The sequence below is a fragment of the Ornithodoros turicata genome, chromosome 2 (assembly GCF_037126465.1).
Source record: "Ornithodoros turicata isolate Travis chromosome 2, ASM3712646v1, whole genome shotgun sequence".
NCBI classification, from domain to species: Eukaryota; Metazoa; Arthropoda; class Arachnida; order Ixodida; family Argasidae; genus Ornithodoros; species Ornithodoros turicata.
In genome coordinates, this window is record NC_088202.1 from 87,718,665 (window position 1) to 87,740,859 (window position 22,195).

The 22,195-nt window shown below is 46.9% G+C and overlaps 4 non-coding genes across 4 annotated transcripts; all 4 read left to right on the forward strand.

Annotated features, from left to right (window-relative positions):
- The first annotated feature begins 1,470 nt into the window (after nt 1-1,470).
- On the forward strand, nt 1,471-1,557 carry Trnastop-uca (transfer RNA opal suppressor (anticodon UCA)). The gene has a single exon. It is a non-coding gene; the product is annotated as a tRNA-Sec (tRNA).
- A 166-nt stretch (nt 1,558-1,723) lies between these two features.
- On the forward strand, nt 1,724-1,810 carry Trnastop-uca (transfer RNA opal suppressor (anticodon UCA)). Its single transcript has one exon. It is a non-coding gene; the product is annotated as a tRNA-Sec (tRNA).
- Nucleotides 1,811-1,976: 166 nt separating this feature from the next.
- Nucleotides 1,977-2,063, forward strand: Trnastop-uca (transfer RNA opal suppressor (anticodon UCA)). The gene has a single exon. It is a non-coding gene; the product is annotated as a tRNA-Sec (tRNA).
- A 166-nt stretch (nt 2,064-2,229) lies between these two features.
- Trnastop-uca (transfer RNA opal suppressor (anticodon UCA)) lies at nt 2,230-2,316 on the forward strand. The gene has a single exon. It is a non-coding gene; the product is annotated as a tRNA-Sec (tRNA).
- The last annotated feature ends 19,879 nt before the right edge of the window (nt 2,317-22,195 follow it).

Sequence of the window (22,195 nt, forward strand, 5' to 3'; positions counted from 1 at the left end):
CTTGAAGCGCATGCTACAAACTGACTTGTTTGTCGTGATGTCATACGTAAAGTACTTTCTCGCTGGGTTGGAGCGATTGCGGCCCATCCGAATATCTGTTGCTGCTGTCTAGCCAGCAAGCACCACCGCACGAGTACGACGCAAATCGAGGAACACCTTCACTCACAAACGCGCTCGACGGCTCTGTTTTATTTTCTTCGTGTCCTGTCCATAAAAGATTTGCCACTTTGCACGGGCTTGCCCTCGCGTATACGTAAATGTATTCAACTTAGCTGCTCTCAAACAAGGGACGCGTTGCGCGACATTACCGATAAAGAAGCTGTTATGCAGCCCCCTTGGGTCGTTGTTTACTTGAGGAGAGTTTTGGGGGATCAAATTAAAACGAACACTACGGCACATTGCTGGAGAGTCACATGTACCTCGAAGTCTGTGTGCGTGCGCGAACGATAAACCATTACAAAGGGAGCCTAATGGTCATACTATACCGACATACATTCCACCGTAACCGTAACCCTCGTAAAGTATCCATGACATGAGTTCAGAGCACATGACGTCTCATTCGCCTATCCGTAGTCCAAACCGGCGAAGTTTTTTCTTGGACCGAAAACCGTTAAATATATTTTTCGGTTTCCCTCCTGCGCGAAAAAAATGTATACGGTTTCGATTCCGTTCCGGTTCGCACCAAAATAGCGGTTTTTTTCGGTTTTCGGTTCCGGTTTTCGGTTCGCTCCGACACCCTGGTACTGACTGACGTCAGAGTTGTTCGATTCCACCCAAACCCCACACCACACTCCTAAAGACTTCTCTTTGTTTACTTGAGCTCCAGAAGCTGCACAATACAAGTCGATCTGCTCCATTATATTTTCGACACTTCTCTTATCTTTCACCAAGAACGCAACGTCATCTGCATACGCCACAACTTGAACTTCAACACCACCCAGCTGAAAGCCATGAACGTCATACTGACAGATTACGTGTCTACACAACGGTTCTAAGTACAAATCGAAAAGTAAAGGCGATAAAGGACAACCTTGCCGGACCGAAGCTTCCCAAGCAGCAAAATGTACTGAAAGTCGAGTGCAATAGGGGTGGACGGGTAGGTGGAAGGCCTTGAACAGACTCGAGAAACTAAAGAACATTGATAAGACACATACCGTCCACCCCTATTGCACTCGACTTTCAGTATATTGTGCTGCTTGGGTTCAAGCGCAATCGGGGTGGCAATGAATCTATTCACCACAAGGCTCGTTGCAACTAGTTTGTAGCACAACTGGATGCGATTTACAAACCTATCTCCCATGTTGACATGACGCAGCAATGCGAACAGGTATGTATGACAAACTCTATCGAAAGTTTTCGAAAGCTTACGACGTTCATGTACATCAGTAGCTTATGTCGACCCTCCTCACCAGCGCGTGCATGCCGTCGCTGCTGATACGATATACCTTCGCTACATAACTTCGCAATGTCGCCCGGATGAGCCATGGTGGACTGTGGTGCGGGCTTCAAACCCGTAGCTGACTGACGTCAGAGTGGTTCGATTCCACCTTCTGGGCGAATTTTTTTTAATTGTTCCCAATATTACTATTTGCGCACATAACACATTACGACGTTCATCTGCATCCATAGTTTATGTGGACCCTCCTCACTAGCGCGTGCATGCCCGTCGCTGCTAATACGATATACCTTCGCTACATAACTTCGCACATACCAGATAAATGTCGCCCGGATGAGCCATGGTGGACTGTGGTGCGGGCTTCAAACCCGTAGCTGACTGACGTCAGAGTGGTTCGATTCCACCTTCTGGGCGAATTTTTTTTAATTGTTCCCAATATTACTATTTGCGCACATAACACATTACGACGTTCATCTGCATCCATAGTTTATGTGGACCCTCCTCACTAGCGCGTGCATGCCCGTCGCTGCTGATACGATATACCTTCGCTACATAACTTCGCACATACCAGATAAATGTCGCCCGGATGAGCCATGGTGGACTGTGGTGCGGGCTTCAAACCCGTAGCTGACTGACGTCAGAGTGGTTCGATTCCACCTTCGGGGCGAATTTTTTTTAATTGTTCCCAATATTACTATTTGCGCACATAACACATTACGACGTTCATCTGCATCCATAGTTTATGTGGACCCTCCTCACTAGCGCGTGCATGCCCGTCGCTGCTGATACGATATACCTTCGCTACATAACTTCGCACATACCCGATAAATGTCGCCCGGATGAGCCATGGTGGACTGTGGTGCGTGCTTCAAACCCGTAGCTGACTGACGTCAGAGTGGTTCGATTCCACCTTCTGGGCGAATTTTTTTTAATTGTTCCCAATATTACTATTTGCGCACATAACACATTACGACGTTCATCTGCATCCATAGTTTATGTGGACCCTCCTCACTAGCGCGTGCATGCCCGTCGCTGCTGATACGATATACCTTTGCTACATAACTTCGCACATACCAGATAAATGTCGCACGGATGAGCCATTACAGAGGCGGAAATCCATTCTGCAATACAGAGTTTGAATTTTAACCGTTCTCCTGGACCTGATGGCTTGGGAGCTGAGTTCTACAAGCGGTACGTGGACCTGCTGGTGCCCATTCTACAATGCGTCTACGCGGAAGCTGATACTAACGGGATCTTCTCGCACAGTTTTCGAAGGTCCCATACTGTGCTCATACCCAAAAAAGTGGCGGAGACACGGTTACCCAAGGTGACCGATTATCGGCCTATCACACTCTGTAATGTGGACTATAAGGTGTATGCCAAAGTACTTGCTGCCAGGCTCCAGCTCGTAGTGACACAACTTGTTGGCGATCATCAGACATGCGCAATCAGGAACAGGACCATATAAACAAACATCCATGTTGTCCGCTCAGTTCTAGACTGGTGTCGACTTGAAGGAAGTCATGTAGCCATGTTGCAAGTGGACCTCTCTAAGACTTTTGGTCGGGTGTGTCACGATTATTTGTTTTCGCTCTTGCATTACGTCAACATGGGAGACAAGTTCGTAAGCCGAATCAAGTTGTGCTATGAACAGGTTGCAACGAGCCTGGTAATTAACGGCACTCTTACCGCGCCAGTGCCCCTTCGAGCTTCAGTACGACAAGGCTGTCCCATGTCGTCCCTACTATTTTATCTATACCTTGAGCCGTTATGCCAGCGTATCATCTCTCGTGATGACATACGTGGTTTCGAGCTTCGCGATGCTGTGGTGAAGGTCGTGGCGTACGCGGATGACCTTGCGTTTCTCGTGACAGACAAGCCAAGTGTCGTCAAAGTTATTCACGAACTTCATGTGTTTGGTCAAGTCTCTGGGGCACGTCTAAACAAGGACAAATCTCTGGGGATATGGTGCGGTCAATGGGGAACAACCACGGAATTCTTTTGCGGCGTTCAGTGGCAAACCCGTGGTCCTTGCTACCTTGGGGTCCCTTTAGACAAAAGTTGTAACATGACCTCCTTGTGGTCGGAGCGATTACAAAACATTAGGACACATGCTTCGACCTGGAAAAAACAAGATCTCTCAATGTTTCAACGAGCTTCTGTGTGCAATGTTTTTCTGGCCGCTAAGCTGATTTACCTCTTGCAAGTCCTGCAATGCTCTCGCAAAATTATACATCGTTGTCATCGCATATGTGCCACCACAATATGGTGTTCAACGTTCGAAAGGATGCGAAGACAAAACCTGTTCAAGAAAGTCAAGGACGGCGGACTAGGCTTACAGCATCTCTACATCAAGCAACTCGTCATCAGACTGTTTTTTTATAGGCAGAGTTCACACCCGATTCTGGAAACCATCAAGCGGGCCCTTGCGTACAACTACATTCCCGATATATATGTTGGGTTTCACGAAGAAAGTGTACGCTTAAGTGGTTTCTACAAAGAGGTTGTCGAGAGCCTAAACTTCTTGAAGGCTAGATTCAGCTTAGAGTACCTCTGTTCTGTCGCCAAGAAAACGTTGGTAGCTCATCTTCTCGATGTACTCTTTCCTGTGCCCATCTGCCGTCAAATCCCCTCCGGATGGCACGGCACGGATGTATTGTGCAGAGTCAGGAAGATGCCGGTCAAGCCCAACATGAAGTCATTTTTCTTTAAATTACACACGTCCACACTGCCCGTGAAAGCTTGGCTTCAACAGAAGGGATTCTATGTTCCGTGGTCCGTGAATTGCAGATTTTGCAATACGGCCGAGACTGTCGATCACCTTTTTCTGGACTGCACAGAAGCTTTACTCTTTTGGGATGACTTACAGTTCAAAGTCCTTAAGCGCCGTCTTTCGCTTAATCCTCACACTATCCGCTTCCTCCCATTACGCCCGGGTGAAAATGTGAGATACGATATCGTTCTTCTTGTTGCCATGTGCTGTTTGTGGAAGCTTCGTATGGCCGATAGGAACGAAGAGCCCTTGTGTCCTCCTATGAAATATTTCAAAGCCGAACTACTGCAGGTAAAGTTAGCTTGTTCTCAGCTCTTAGAAGTGCCTGAGTGGTTAGATACAGTCTGCGAAAGGCTGAATGTTTTGTAGAAGTTGTGTTACTAACGTGTCCGGTGTAGAGGAGAAACACCGTATTCTCTCTCTGTGATTGTGTCGTATTGTGTATGGTATTGTGAGTTATTGAGTCGTACGTGACTCAGAGTAGTAGGCTCTGAAAAATAAAGGTGGAAAAGAAAAAAAACGGATGAGCCATGGTGGACTGTCTCCCTCCCAAGTACTGACAGTGCGTGACAGTGTGTGTGTTTTGTTAATAAAAGGTGGAAAAGAAAAAAAAAAGCCATGGTGGACTGTGGTGCGGGCTTCAAACCCATAGCTGACTTACGTCAGAGTGGTTCGATTCCACCTTCTGGGCGAATTATTTTTAATTGTTCCCAATATTACTATTTGCGCACATAACACATTACGACGTTCATCTGCATCCATAGCTTATGTGGACCCTCCTCACTAGCGCGTGCATGCCCGTCGCTGGTGATACGATACACCTTCGCTACATAACTTCGCACATACCAGATAAATGTCGCCCGGATGAGCCATGGTTGTCCTTTATCGCCTTTACTTTTCGATTTGTACTTAGAACCGTTGTGTAGACACGTAATCTGTCAGTATGACGTTCATGGCTTTCAGCTGGGTGGTGTGGCGTATGCAGATGACGTTGCGTTCTTGGTGAAAGATAAGAGAAGTGTCGAAAAAATAATGGAGCAGGTCGACTTGTTTTGTGCAGCTTCTGGAGCTCAAGTAAACAAAGAGAAGTCTTTAGGAGTATGGTGTGGGCTTTGGGGTTCAACTCCAGAAATATTTTGCGATATCAAGTGGCAGACCCCGGACTACCTGGGGGTGCCATTACACGCAAGTAGAAACACAAACAGGATGTGGTCAGAAAGAATTGATAAGACGAAAAAGCATGCATTCACTTGGAGAGGCAAGGAACTGTCAATATTCCAGCGGGCTTCAATTTGCTATGTGTTTTTGGTGGCGAAAATGATATACATTTTGCAAGTACTTCAGTGTTCCCGTAAAATCGTACATGCATGCCATCGCGTGTTTGCCACCACGATATGGTGCTCAACATTTGAAAGAATGCGCCGAGAAAACCTTTTCAAGAAAGTCAAGGATGGAGGTTTAGGTCTACAGCACTTGTTTGTAAAGCAGCTAATTATGAGACTCTGGTTTTATAGACAGTCTGTGCACCCCCTATTAGACGCCGTGAAGAGAGCAGTAGCCTACAACTATATGCCTGATATATATGTTGGCTTCCACGAGCAAGGCTTGCAGTTGACAGGGTTTTATCAGGAGGTCGTGGACTGCATCAACTTTCTAAAAGTCAGGTTTACCCCAGATTACCTATTTTCGGTTTCAAAGAAAGTGTTGGCAGCCCATTTGATAGATACCTTGTTTCCCGTGCCAATTTACAGGCAAATTCCGTCTGAGTGGCCTGGAGCGGACGTTTTACACAGGGTCAAACGCATGCACATAAAGCCGAATATGAAAACATTCTTTTTCAAGCTTCATACATCAACGCTCTCTGTGAAAGCATGGTTGAAACAGAAAGGCATATATGTTCCATGGTCTGCCAACTGCAGGTTTTGCAAAGTCCCTGAAACCGTTGACCACATCTTTCTTGATTGTACGGAAGCACAGTTTTTCTGGGACGACATACAGATTAAAGTACTGAATAAACGCCTCTCTCTGAACCCACATACAATCAGATTCCTACCTTTACATCCGAATGAAGATATACGCTACGATGTTATCATGCTGATAGCTATGTATTGCTTGTGGAAGCTGCGTATGGCAGACAGAAATGAAGAGCCATTGGCGTCGCCCATGCAGTATTTTAAAGTAGAAATAACGCAGCTGAAGCTATGCTGCATGCAGCATTTGGAAGCACCACCGTGGTTAGAGCATCTGTGTGAATCGCTGTCCTCTATGTAAATTATTACTCTCTGTGTGTGACGTGTTTAACCTGTGCGTTGTGTACCATCTATTTTTTGTATCCTGTGTGTATGTAAATTTTTACTCTCTGTATGTGACCTGTGTAACCTGTGTGTTGTGTACCATGTATTTTTTGTATCCTGTGTATTTGGATGCTACGGTGTGCATCATTCATTCATCATACATCACTCATTAACACTGTACAGTCATAGCTTATTTTAATGTTTGTAAATAAACGTTATTACCTGGTGGAAGAAAAAAAAACGGATGAGCCATGGTTATTTACATGGTTTACCATAGCTGACTGACGTCAGAGTGGTTCGATTCCACCTTCTGGGCGAATTATTTTTAATTGTTCCCAATAATACTATTTGCGCGAATAATACATTACGACATTCATCTACATCAGTAGCTTAGACTTCGCACATACTAGATGAATGTCGCCCTTATGAACCAATATTGCTATTTGTGGACCCTCTTCACTAGCTCTAGCATGCTCGTCACTGCTGATACGATATATTCTCGGTACATAGCTTAGCAGCTACTGAATCACTTCAAGACTGGGAGGTACCCGGGTTCGCATCGGTGTGCCGGCAGTGCTGTCTGGGGTTTTTCCTGGGTTTTTCTCAGACGCTTTCAGACATATGTCGGCACAGTTCCCTTAGAAGTCGGCCCAGGACGCACATTCCTCAAGGGCAGAAAAGTAGCCGAGGCTCTTTGGCTGCACGTAGAACATGTGTTTATAAGTCCCAAACGTCGCCACACCAGCACTGGACAGCTATTTCGGCCTTATTGGGCCATTGTCAGCGGTGCGCGGGTGAGGTGAGCGACGTTTGAGTGAGTGGCGTCGGAAGGTCACGTGGAACGTGATGTCCTCCCGTCAGGGTGAGAGACTCACCTCTGAAAGCACAGTGCAAAGCCAGTGAAGTATTAAGGGAATAAAAGTAGCCGAAGCTCTTTGGCTGCACCTAGAACATGTGTTTATAAGTCCCAAACGTCGCCACACCAGCACTGGACAGCTGTTTCGGCCTTACTGGGCCATCGTCAGCGGTGCGTGGGTGAGGTGAGCGACGTTTGAGTGAGTGGCGTCGGAAGGTCACGTGGAACGTGATGTCCTCCCGTCAGGGTGAGAGACTCACCTCTGAAAGCCCAGTGCAAAGCCAGTGAAGTATTAAGGGAAGAAAAGTAGCCGAAGCTCTTTGGCTGCACCTAGAACATGTGTTTATAAGTCCCAAACGTCGCCACACCAGCACTGGACAGCTGTTTCGGCCTTATTGGGCCATCGTCAGCGGTGCGTGGGTGAGGTGAGCGACGTTTGAGTGAGTGGCGTCGGAAGGTCACGTGGAACGTGATGTCCTCCCGTCAGGGTGAGAGACTCACCTCTGAAAGCCCAGTGCAAAGCCAGTGAAGTATTAAGGAAAGAAAAGTAGCCGAAGCTCTTTGGCTGCACGTAGAACATGTGTTTATAAGTCCCAAACGTCGCCACACCAGCACTGGACAGCTGTTTCGGCCTTATTGGGCCATCGTCAGCGGTGCGTGGGTGAGGTGAGCGACGTTTCAGTGAGTGGCGTCGGAAGGTCACGTGGAACGTGATGTCCGCCCGTCAGGGTGAGAGACTCACCTCTGAAAGCCCAGTGCAAAGCCAGTGAAGTATTAAGGGAAGAAAAGTAGCCGAAGCTCTTTGGCTGCACCTAGAACATGTGTTTATAAGTCCCAAACGTCGCCACACCAGCACTGGACAGCTGTTTCGGCCTTATTGGGCCATCGTCAGCGGTGCGTGGGTGAGGTGAGCGACGTTTGAGTGAGTGGCGTCGGAAGGTCACGTGGAACGTGATGTCCTCCCGTCAGGGTGAGAGACTCACCTCTGAAAGCCCAGTGCAAAGCCAGTGAAGTATTAAGGAAAGAAAAGTAGTCGAAGCTCTTTGGCTGCACCTAGAACATGTGTTTATAAGTCCCAAACGTCGCCACACCAGCACTGGACAGCTGTTTCGGCCTTATTGGGCCATCGTCAGCGGTGCGTGGGTGAGGTGAGCGACGTTTGAGTGAGTGGCGTCGGAAGGTCACGTGGAACGTGATGTCCTCCCGTTAGAGTGAGAGACTCACCTCTGAAAGCCAAGTGCAAAGCCAGTGAAGTATTAAGGGAAGAAAAGTAGCCGAAGCTCTTTGGCTGCACCTAGAACATGTGTTTATAAGTCCCAAACGTCGCCACACCAGCACTGGACAGCTGTTTCGGCCTTATTGGGCCATCGTCAGCGGTGCGTGGGTGAGGTGAGTGACGTTTGAGTGAGCGGCGTCGGAAGGCCACGTGGAACGTGATGTCCTGCCGTCAGGGTGAGAGACTCACCTCTGAAAGCCCAGTGCAAAGCCAGTGAAGTATTAAGGAAAGAAAAGTAGCCGAAGCTCTTTGGCTGCACGTAGAACATGTGTTTATAAGTCCCAAACGTCGCCACACCAGCACTGGACAGCTGTTTCGGCCTTATTGGGCCATCGTCAGCGGTGCGTGGGTGAGGTGAGCGACGTTTGAGTGAGTGGCGTCGGAAGGTCACGTGGAACGTGATGTCCGCCCGTCATGGTGAGAGACTCACCTCTGAATGCCCAGTGCAAAGCCAGTGAAGTATTAAGGGAAGAAAAGTAGTCGAAGCTCTTTGGCTGCACGTAGAACATGTGTTTATAAGTCCCAAACGTCGCCACACCAGCACTGGACAGCTGTTTCGGCCTTATTGGGCCATCGTCAGCGGTGCGCGGGTGAGGTGAGCGACGTTTGAGTGAGTGGCGTCGGAAGGTCACGTGGAACGTGATGTCCTCCCGTCAGGGTGAGAGACTCACCTCTGAAAGCCCAGTGCAAAGCCAGTGACGTATTAAGGGAAGAAAAGTAGCCGAAGCTCTTTGGCTGCACCTAGAACATGTGTTTATAAGTCCCAAACGTCGCCACACCAGCACTGGACAGCTGTTTCGGCCTTATTGGGCCATCGTCAGCGGTGCGTGGGTGAGGTGAGCGACGTTTGAGTGGCGTCGGAAGGTCACGTGGAACGTGATGTCCTCCCGTCAGGGTGAGAGACTCACCTCTGAAAGCCCAGTGCAAAGCGAGTGAAGTATTAAGGGAAGAAAAGTAGCTGAAGCTCTGTATTTGGATGCTGCAGTGTGCATCTGACATAATCCATGTACAGTAATAGCCTATTTTATTAGGTACAGATAAATGTGACACTACTAGGTGGGACAAAAAGAAGGACAAGCCATGGTGCGTCTGAGATTGGGATGCATGCACGTCTTGGAGGTACATGAGTGGCTGGACACCATATGTGGAAGTCTATCCTCCAGTGTTGGGCGTAAGTTACAAGTAACTCGTTACTGTAACTAAGCTACTTTTCGGTACCTTGTAACTTAACTCGTTGCTTTTGAGCTCCGCTAACTTCTTGAGGAACTCCCTCCTTTTTTAGGGAACTTTGTCAAGGTAACTTGAAAAAAGTTCAAAGTTCCTTTTGTTCAATTCTGGTCTATTAATAACGCAAGCTGCGTCCTTCCCCTCCAATGATACAGCAGTCATGTGTGCGCCGGTTGTATATACGTGCACGGCGCTGCTGACTCCGCGCCCTCGTTGTTGCGCTGTGAACTCTGCAAATTGTGTTCTAGCGACGGTCATCATAGCGACAAGCAGTGTATTTATAATGGTCACTGTGTAGCAAGGCGCGGTTCTACGAAATATGCTCAGGCTTCTTCAACTATAGAATTTATCCACCAGCTTGCCTGCACTTACGCTGTATTATCAATGCGCAGAGGACAACCACCCATAGAACCTAAAATTCCGATGCCTGCTTTCTGCTCCGTTGAATAATTTTATACGGAAACAAAATCATCAAGAGAAGCACAGAAGCACAAAAAGGTATGCTTACTTCGTTATATCAAATACCGTAACAGCAAACCTGAGCGAGGCAAAAACAAATAGACGACACAACACAGCAGCTCAAGGACAGGAGCTCACAGGAGCTGATGTGTTGTGTCGTCTATGTGTTTTTGGCCAGCTCAGGTTTGCTGTTATGGAGTTCGTCCACCAGCTTGCCTGTGTCTACGCAATTTTATCAAATATCGGTACAATTTTGGTGCAGCAAAAGTACTATGAAACGTCTTGAACCACCCATTGTGACATTAAGATCTGAAACAATTATAGAAGTGTCAACAGGTAAAAAGTGTACATATAGTTAACAAGTAACTTGAAAGTAGCTCGTCATATTTCCAAAGTAACTTAGGAACTTCAAGTTCATTTTCATTACCGGTAACTTCGTTAGTAACTTAGATACATTTTTCACATGATAACTTAACTTGAAACAAGTTCCTTTTGTTGAGTCACTTCCTCAACTCTGCTATCCTCACTGTGAAATGTAGATGACTGTGCCAGCTTCACGTTGTTGTCGTGGAATCTGTCATCATTGGAGCCATGTGCAATAGTACTTGCCTTCAGACTGCGTAAACAAATGCATAGTTGTAAGGCGGAAAAGAAAGGGAAAAAAAGATTAGCTATGGTGGACCTTGGCGCGGACTTCGCACCCGTAACTGACTGACATCCATTTGATTTGATTCCGCAATCTCCGAGAATTATGCAGGCCCGTGCCACGGCATCGGGCATGCGGGAGCAACACTTGTGCTCGCGAAGACTATAGAGTAGCCCCGACGAAGACAACTTCATCGCCAAGGCTCGAATTGATGGGCGCAGTCTTAGCCACCGTAAAGTTCGAAGATTTATCTACGGTTGTCACTCAGGTGGAAGCTGCCATCAATTCGAGACCGCTCACTTACATTTCTGAAATTCTAAGTGACTTTGAAGCACTTTCATCTGCTCACCTCTTGGTGGAGAAAAGACTCACAGCCCTTGCAGCATCCAGCGCATTGGATGTGGTCAACTCGACATCGGGTAATCTCCGAAGACGCTGGGCCTACCTCACCGCTGTTCTTTGGGCAAAATGGACCAGGGAATATATTTTGTGCTTGCGATCGGCGAATGTCTGTCCGCCTTGTCCTTCGACTGGCGTCCAGGTTGGGCATATCGTACTTCTCGCTAAAGAAAATGTATCCCGAGTGCGTAATTCCAAAACAATACCCAGTGCAACAGATCGTGCTTTCTCAACTCTTAGCGGATGACAGGTGATGCTCTGGCAACCTTCGTTGCCGTGGCGACGCCGAGACGCCACTGCCTTCGGTGTGGTTTCAAATATCGTTGGAGGAAAGAATGCAGGGAGCTGTCTTCAGCGTACCCTTCTATTTCTGTGGCCGAGTTTTCTATTCTGTGTTAAATCGCAGACTCTGGCTGTGTGGTACTTTCCACGTAGACTGACTGTGTTAAATCAGGACATGTGATTCACGAATGAAAAGAAGGATGCTTCTCCTGATATGGGGAGAGAGTGGTCAGCCAGTTCTAATGACATAGGCCGTCGACGAAGGTAGCCTTTTCATATTCATCAATATTTGAATTGAACTGCGAGAAAAATCTGTCGTGCGCCCTGCACACTAGCAGAGCTAGCAGAGGTGTGAAGACTCGTGGTGCGTGTAGTATGATGATTTGCATCCAACGGAGGTGATAACAACATTTCGGGAATCGTGAATACATTTCTGTATGTTATAGGCGTCAAATGCACGTAAGACTGTGATATCATGCAGGCAAACTGCTAGCGTAAATGGGAGGTGCATGCATAGGCAGAAAAACAGAATCAGAACGCAAAGGAGACGTTTTTCTTAGTTATGAAAATAATTTCACATCACACAAAGGGCACATATGTGGCAGTTTTAATTTCGAGTTGAGTGTGGTGTACCATATAAAGTACCATATTTTATCGTACATATAAAGGCGTCATCTCTAGCCTGCCCGTGAAAAGCGCCGACGTATGTTTCAGTATATCAGTATCGCAAGCTGGAATTCAGTCAGCCAACACGTTCAGTTTAATACAGAGCACCCAATCTATTTGTATTTAAATGGCACAAAAAGAAAAATGCAATCAGTTAAGCTTTTGTATGCGGTGGTTTATATTTTCCGAGGTATTACGAGATAGGGCGAAGATAACTGACAAAGAGAGGTCATCTAGTTATTTTATTATGTTGTAAGTCAATTGAATCTTTTTGTACTGTAATTTGGTTTGGCGTTCATTTTTACCGTGTATTGAGAGGTTTCAGAAATTATAAACATTGAACACCTGAAGCCGGTTGCTCCCGCTGACGCAACAGCAAAAATATAATTAATAATGAGACCACAACAGTTTCGAAGCTCTAAGCCAGATGTTGTGAACCATTGTTCGCCATTTTCACGAAGCCACCCCAGACCCGTTAAGTAAAGAATTACAAGTAATTGAATTACTGTAATTAATGAATTTCTTAGTAATTAAGTACTTCCGGAATTGCATTAGGTTTTATGTAATTGTAACTGTAATTGAATTACTTTCACAAGTAACGCGTAACGCATTTTGAATTACTTTCGGAGTTACTTTAAACGCTGTTTGGGAAGGCCCAATGTTTATTTAGGTCAGTTCCACACCGTTTCTTTACTTTTTTGTCACAGTGATTACCCAAAGACTCGATTCAGATCGGTACATTTTTCGTTTCGGTACAGAATTTTACATTTGAATATGGAAGGAGAAAAACTCTTCTGCCTTGGGAAAAGGAGTACGAATTGTGGGTATCGACCCGCACTTCAGTTGTTAGAGTGCTTGAAAGATCTTTCTTGTGTTCTCGAGGTGTTCATGAAGTACAATGTTGGGCTGCCGAGCAGTGCACCACCAGTGGAACGTCTGTTTTCGGTTGGTGGTCTTGTTATGATAAGGAGACGGGGCAGCCTTGCAGAAAATAACTTTGAGAATACCTTACTCGTGAAAGCCAATGGACGTTACGAGCTGCACTCATGATCTGTACTTTGTTCACATACCTGAACAAAGAAGGCCTTTTGAGTGCGATGTTCGGTGTTTCTTTAACATGGCAAGAGACTTGTCGTTGTGTTAAACTTCTCTAACTTGGTTTTCTACCACAAGTACCATCATCTTTCAGAACATGTGCATCAAATCTCGCCACGTCGTTTGCATGTTGCAGTCAACTTTGTCCATGTAATTCAGTGTAATGCAATTATTTTTCAGTAATTGTAATCGTAATTGAATTTCAATAGAGAATGAGTAATTGTAATTTAATCACGTTTGTGAACATGTAATTGTAATCGTAATTCAATTACTTTGGAAAAGTAATTTTTACAGGTCTGGGCCCACCACTACGTCTCTTCATACGATGTCTCAGCTTGCATGGCCTCACTGACGCACTGTCAATGCTCACAGTTCAACATATCACACGACAGGAAGTCGAGCCATAAAATTACAAATTCCATGAAATTTTTTCCAACTGGGTGCTCCGCTTTATGTTTCTGACGTTATTGATGTAATCGTACGTAATAAATAAAGACGCAACAAAAACAAAACAGACTAGAAAAGTATCACTGACGAGACATCAAATAGAAAATATATAAATATATCGATATTTGAAACCGGTGGAAATGCAGTAGCGTCTCGGCGTTGCCATGGTAACGCAGGTTGCCAGACGATCAGCTATCGCCCGCTAAAGCTAGACACAGCGCGCTCCGTTGTATAGGGTTTTGTTTTGGAATTACGCATCCCGAGTAGCATGGCCTCTGCGTCGAGTCGAAGAGGTATTCGCCAGCGCAGACGGCAGAGTACGGTCATGCCGTGTAAGGTTGGCGGACGGGAGGATGTTAACCCGACCAATTCAGCTGCTTTACAGGCTGGAGGACGACACTGCGCGATCTTCGGAATTGTTTCGTGGAGGGGTGTGTTGAGGAAGATGACACCGTGACGTCACTATACATCCTCCTCGTGATCGCGCTTCAACGACGGTTTTTCGTTCTACTTCAGTTCGTTGTATTAAACGGATATCTCGCCTGTCACCTCTGTGACTCCTTGGCTTTATTCCACAATATTTTTGCAATTTCAAGTCTTCCAGTAGCCTCGTTGTCGTGTAAAAAAAATGTTGTACGTATGGGGCTGTGCGAGTATAGTGTACGAACGAAGAGCTGTTTGCGCCTACTTCCATGTGCCCACGCTTTAAGCGTAACATCACAAAAGCATATCAACAACAACAACAACAACAGATAAATTAATAATGATGAATGGGGAAATTCGTCACATCAGGCGCGGCCCGCTACCCCAATGCAAAACGGACGGAATGAGATGTGTCCTGACGATGAGACGGTGAACGACGCTGAAAGGGGGTCGACAGTCAGTGGAGTCAGTGAGACAACATCAACATAACGCTAGGCAAAAACACAACACAAAAAAAAACACAGCACACAGGTACGCAGGCACATCATAGGATAGAGAGGACACAGGCGTCACGGAGAAAAATCAGGAAATACTCCAGAGCTTGACGATGTTCGCCCTGGTTAGACCAAGGGCCGAGGATGGTTGTCAATGTGAATGGTGCGGCCGCAATCGAATGCAGGCGACACTGCAGAGCTGCTCTTTGGCAGTCGAGATGCATATGCTTGATATCCGCCAAGGCAGCACAGCAAGAGCAGAGCATGGAGGCGGAGCGGCCGATCAGATGCTTGAAATGGGGGGGGGGGATCAAATGGGGAATCATTCATTTTGTAACAGCAACAACTTGGGCCAGTTAACCTCAGATGTATTGCCACATACTAAAACACAATACCTAGTAGACGAAGGCATAATACAGACGGAGTTTTACAAATTTCGGCAGGCAATTTCTGAACTTGTGTAACAAACCAATTTTTCTTAATAGTTCACAACGAAGACTATCAATGTGGTAGTTCCAGTTTGCACCTTGATGAAACCACACCCCGAGGAATTTGAATGGCGAGACCCTCTGAAGTACAACATCACTGAAGGTTAGAACGGGCTCGCACATTTTATGTCTTTTTGGTTGAGAAAATATCATATATTTTGTTTTATCCACGATGAGAGAAAGACAGTTTGACAACAACCAACTGCTCAAACAGTTAAGGACATAATTTGGGTTACGCTCAAGATTATGAACTGAGCTGTCTGCGAGAAAGAAATTTGTGTCATCAACAAACAAGAAAAATTTAGGTAATGAGGAGATATTACAATATCATTCATATAAACCAAAAAAGTACAGGTCCCTAAATTGACCCCTGTGGAACCCCATTTCTGTTGATCCATACATTACACTTAAAGCCTCCCATACTAACATATTGCCTACGATCTTTCAAGTAACTACGAAAAAGTGACAAAGTAGCACCTCGCACTCTGTACCATTGCAGTTTTTGAAGCAGAATACTATGATCAATACAGTCGAACGCTTTTCGTATATCTAGGAAGTAAGAGTGAACTCAAGATCGCACTGCTTTGAAACGGTTGAGTGGATTAACCATGTTCATAAGTGCCCACTAAAATACATCACAGTAAACCAAGTAACCAAGAACATTTGCGCACTATGTAGAGGACGCGAGCAACTAGTTTATAAATACAGCCGAAGACGTTCAATAATACATCTACCTCCACGACCTTACCTCGACAACCACGTCTGGAAGTATGTACACATAAAGCGAGAGACAAAGAGAGTTGGTTCTTAGCGCCTTGGCTAATATTTTCTGCGCGGCTTTCCCGTGTCAAGTTGTCGCTATAGCCGCATGGATACTAACCATTATGGTCACCTGGCATACGAGGTACCTTACGTCACATTCTTTCCGCGTACGTATACCTCGTGTCGACAAGGGCTCCCGCTATAGCTATATCAGCGCAGGGCGAACGCTGTCTTTGCCTGTGTAGTGTACACAGAAGGTTGTCTAAGGGACTCTCTTGTCCTTCTTTCTTTTTATTTACTTTATGTGTCTTCTTCTTCTTCTTCTCGTGGCCTGACGTGTATAAGAGCAACACGCATGATGGCATAGCATAGGGGCATTTATTCTGTATGAATAACTGTGCATTTTGGGCTGCTCTACCGTACACACTTCAGACGACATTATTGACAACATCTCGATCGATGGTTTGTCTGCGAGGTGTTGCGTCTCCACGAGTCTCCTACACTTGGTACTGAGCACAGGTAAGTCCTCTCCACGGTGATGCCGTCATTGTTGCTTGAAACGTAGTAACTCAATCGATTAGAATCTGTGAGTGCACTTGGACTGGCTTTCCATTGTCACGCCGCCTGTAGGTAAGTGTTTTCTTGCGAAGGGGCACGACAGAACCAAATGGATCTTCATACAACGCTAATATGTGCACAAGTGAGTCGTACTTGATAATGCATTTCTCCCAATCAATTGGTCATTCCGCGCTGCATTGTTAAGGTGCGTCTTCTTTCTTCTTGTCGTTCCTATTGGCTTTCTTGCGCCCTTCGGGATGTTTCATTGTTGATGGTCGCTAGAGTGGCGGCTGAGAATCTTATAAGCGACGTCTGCCACTCACATACTCTAGTATTCACTGATGACTCTATTGACGACCGTACCAAAAGTGATACTTGTGCCTTCCACATCCTATCAGTGAACGTGGCCTGGCAAGGGAGAACATCGCGTTACCCGATATCCTCCACGACTGCTGAACTCCTGGCTCTCCTGCACGCAGCTGCTGCGGTCCAGGTGCGAGGGTTCGCCATGGCAGTCCTACTCATAGACTCGAGAAGCGCTCTATGGGACGTGATGAACACCATGTGTGACAGCATCTTAGCGCGAAGCATAAGAAGATCGTGCGCTCAGCATAAACAAACCGGAGGCGATATCGTCTTCCAATGGATCCCGTCCCACGTCGGTGTAGGCGGCAACCAAAGGGCGGGCCAGCTGGCGTCCTCGGCACACCTGGGCTGCAGCAATATTTTGCCAACTCCGGACGACACTGACAGGCAAATGGCCGTTCAGCAGCTTGTTGAACTGCGCCACCCTGGGATACGGGACATCATTTACCATCATCGCTCCCTTCTTCCCATCAAAAACCTTCCTCGAAGCATACAGACCAGAGTTCGAGGTAACTCGTTACTGTAACTAAGTTCCTTTTTTTGGTAACTTGTAACTTAACTCGGTACTTTTGCCTGGGCCACTGCGTAGTATTACAGTGGGTACCTGGTCATGTCGGCGTACCCGGCAATGAAGAGGCCGACCGGGCGGCCCTGCGGGGTCATCATATAGCTTCAGCCCACTCTATCATCTTGCCCAAAGGTGATCGTCAGGCCCTCGTCCGTGCTCTCTCTGCAGACAAGACAAGATCACAGTGGCTGCATGACATTACACCCTACTCTCTGCTCCACGCAGTGGATCCTTCTCTTTCACTGTCGCTTCCTCATCGCCTTCCGCGACACTACGCATCCCTGCTTCACCGCATGCGGCTGAATGTTGCATTTACACCAGTTATGAGGCAGCGTCTTGGCCGTGCGCCCTCGGACCTTTGTGCAGCATGCAGTGTGCGTGCAGACCTGCACCACCTACTTATGGACTGCCCGGACTACCAGCGGGAGCGTGCGATATTGCAGCACGAACTGCATGCGATCGATCATCGCCCCTTTACCATAGGCAAGGTGCTGGGCCCATGGTCCAGTCCAGCTCATACACGCCAAGGTCTGCGTCACCTCTGGGACTTCTTGTCATCAACAGGCCTCTCCACCCTGCTTTGATTACCGGACCCCTTATCATAATCATCATCATCTCTCATCACGTACAAGTGGCACTGGGGCAGCGCCCAGCCTGCTGGCCGGCATCAGCCCCATCTCATCATCGTATCTCTATTTGTGTGTGTGTGTGTGTGTCGGTACTTTTGCGCCGTGGTAACTTTCAGAATAACTCGTTTCTTTTTCAGGTAACTTTGCCAAAGTAACTTAAGCTAAGTTCCAAGTTACTTTTAATTCGCTTTTCACTCACGTCCACATATTTTCTTGCTTTCTCTCTGGTTCTTTCATAGCATTTTATACCATAAAACGTGATACTCAACCAATGACAGTATTGTATTCAGGAAGTAAGAACTGCTGCCATTGAAATGAAGTTGAGCCATTGTGCGCTCACATGGACACACACACACATAAATGGGATGATGATGTAAGGGAGTAAGATGCAGAGCGTTTGAATTGTTGGACATAAACGAAAACGATCTAAGCTTGTTGCACTCTTCTTCTTCTTCGCTAACTGGTCGGGAGTTTGAACTTTGTGGCTGCCCAAAACGACTCCTCTGTAGGCAACTCAAGGTCGAACTCAACTGCTCACGCGCGCTGCACCTGTGTAGTGATATTTTGTGTCCGGAGTAACTTGGAAGTAACTCGTTCTTTTTTTAAGGAACTCCGTAACTGCGAGATACATTTCAGGCTGAAGAACCTCGTTATTAACTTAGTTACATTTTTCACACGGAAACTTAACTCGTAACGAGTTCTTTTTGACGGGTAACTTCTCGATCTATGATACAGACCATGCTCCATAGGCTCCGCACTGGGTCTGCGTTCACCAACTCTCAGCTATTCAAGATCGGCTCTAGGGGTGACGCCTGCTGTGGCCACTGTCAACAACCTGAAACAATCGAACACATCCTGCGAGACTGCCGAGCATACCATTCTGCCCGCGAAGCCCATCTCCCTCGCTCCAGCTCGGACACGCTAGCAGACATCCTCTACCCCGCTGGTTCTTCTGCCGAGCGTTCCACTAAAGCAAGAAACCTTATTCTCTTTCTTCAGAAGGTCTTGCTCAACGACCCATCTAGCACTTTGCTCTTTCCGACGAACTCATGCACCCTCTGCACATCTCCGCTCTTCATCCTCTATCCTCCATCCGTCTTTCTTTTTTTCTTTTTGCTATAGTCGTGACGACGCCCACTTTGGTGTGACCAACAACGGCGAGCCATCCTGCCATTCCCCCCCATTGTTGATACACGGGCCATTGAAGATCCCCGCGCTTTCCAGCCTTACCTTACGCTCGTTCAAGAATTGTGGGCACAAATATCACGGTATGATGTGCAACACGAACCCGTTGGTTTGGAGTATGACTATTTGACTGTATTACCTGGTCATGAACATGCGACTCCCGAATCGCGTCCGTATGGCGAAGGTCAAATATTTTCCTTGTCTTTTTTCTTCAAATTAAATGCGCAAGAAACTTCAGGTTGTGCGTATTGATAATTTACTCTGACATGACAGTTTCAATGTTACCGTTACAATGTGTCTTATTACGCATCTTATGCATCTGGTGTTGTATAACTTAACCCACAACAACTTTTTGTAAGTGAAGTACTTTGCAGTCGACGAAAAGGGACTAAGCAATCGGTTATTTCGCGTACAAAAACTAGACTTCGCGGTTGGAGTTTTAGAGAATCGTGATAGTCCGCTGTCATCCAATAAGAGCGCAGAGCCCTGAGTTCGAGGCTGATACGCTTTACACGCCAACGGCTCCTTGAACCTGGAAGGGACCCCGTTTCCGAATGCCCCTGTTGAATTGATGATGGCAAGTTTGCGAGGGTACCACTACTATATCGAGAACTCAGATTTTGGGAGAGCGCTTCACTGTGGTGGACGATGACTAACATCTCATTCGTGAAATGATTGAAATTAAACGCACGGAAACAAGGCAACTACGTAGGTCGCAACACGCTTCGACAGTTTGTCTCTGCGCATGGGATAGGGTAAAGAAACCACGTGACGAAGTGTCTATCCAATCACACGGCAGCAATAAGGGGGTATTTGTAGACCGGCATGGAACCACAGAAGAAACCACGTGCGCATCACCTTGAAATATTACTCCTTTACTTGGAAGAGGGACCAATCAGGTAGCTCCGCGGGCAATATGAAAAAGATGGAAACTGGAGAGCTGCGCAGGCAACTGAACCATAGTCGTGTTCAACCTAAGAAGGAAAATAAATATTGTCCCTCAACTACATACGCCGTTGGAGATGAGGAGAGGTAAGAGCGCGCCAGGAGAAACACTGCAGCGCAACCATGCGCCATCAGTAGGGGAGCGCACTTTTTGCCGCAGCGTAGTGTCATGCGGCCAGTCTTAACAACCAATACGAAAGCCGAGTGAGCATGATGGATTACATTATCTGGCGCAGGAGGGATAGTGACCTCTCTGTATCCAGCCATCCTATCTGCGGCGCAGTAATATTTGGGAGCTGGCAGACTAGATTTCTTTTCCTTTTTAAGTTGCACACGACTATACCTGCATAGCGCATAGAACAAAAGCGGTAGTTCATGAAGGCCGGTAACTTGTACGATAGCAAAATCTATTGGATTGCTGACATCTCAGCTGCTCAACTGCTCCCACAGGCTGCCTCGGGATTCAGGACGGGACGCAATGCCATGGACAGCATCATTGACTTGGTATCGTTCATTGAAGAAGAAAAATAAAATCAAGTGGTCGCCTTACTGCTGCAGTATTTCTAGACATAAAGCGGGCTTATGATACCGTATGCCACAGGTATTTGTTGCATGACTTGTATGTGATAGGAATCCCCGGCCGGTGCCTGCATTTGCTGTCTGAGTACATACAAAACAGAACAGTCTTCATACGAACATCTAGTGGCAATACAGACTGCCATGGTTTAACAGCAGGGGTCCCCCAGGGAGGAGTACAGTCCTCTCCTTTTCAACGTTGTAATGGCTGGTATCCCTGCCATTTTGCCGAAGGGAGTACGATCGAGCATATACGCTGACGATGTTTGCATTTGGTCATCCGGTAAGCAGTGGCCTGCACTCCAACAAAGACTACAGGATGCTATCGATAAGCTTTTCAGGTACCTAACGCAAAGGGGTATGGACATCTCTAGAGAAAAGACTGTCTTCCTACCTTTCACCCGTAAACTTCTGCCCCGCTTCACTCTGAACCTGAAGGCGTGCCGCGGGCAACCTCCAACCGCGCAGCTATTGCTGAAGCTAGAGAGACACCTATATCTGTTTTGCGAGTGACTGAATTGCTCAGGCATCATACACGTTTGGTGTCTCGACATGTCAAGCACCCGTTGGCCAGCTGGATTCGTGCGCCAACAAGGTCGAGCATTCACCAAGCTCTGGCGCCCTACTTCCAAGAAATACCTCGGTTCAAGCCTCTGCCTGCAGCTCCCATTCCCTCCTGGACGCTGAAACTCCCTGTCACCAGAGGTGTCAGGCCTCAAGTCAAAGAAGGACACTCCAGGGCCTGTTGTAATGCAGCTCGCACGGGATGTGGTTGCTCAGTACTCCGAACTTCAGCAGATATTCACAGATGCGTCCACATCACAACAGTCGTCGACATGCGCGTTCGTCATTCCGTCCTCGGGAGAGCACCGTGCGATCCGTCTATATCACAGGACGCCCTCAACTGCGGCAGAGTTCTACGCCATCGAGGAAGCTCTCCTACACATTCTTGGGTTCATGAGTTATTTTCTCTTATTCAAAATCTGGCCTCAAAGCAATGCAAGGTTCGAGGACATCCTCACTTGCGCCGGTCGTCTACAGTGTTATCGCAGCATACAACTCTGCCGAAACAAAAGGTCACAACATCATCATCCAGTGGATCCCAGGGCACTGCGGTATCAGTGGAAATGAGAAGGCGGACCAGGCTGCTGGAATTGTTCACCATAAAAGAACTACTCATAAAATCTACTTTACGCAATCCAATGCAAAGTACTTGCTGGCCTCCTTACGTAATCGCCTCTCTAAAACCATGTGGACAGGCGACGTCATGAATCACTCGTTCCTCGCGCGAATCGACCTCAACTGCACCTACTGCCTCCCATCGAAGATGCCAAGGCCGTTAGAGTCCGTTATCCATCGCCTGCGACTCAACGTCCCGTTCGCAG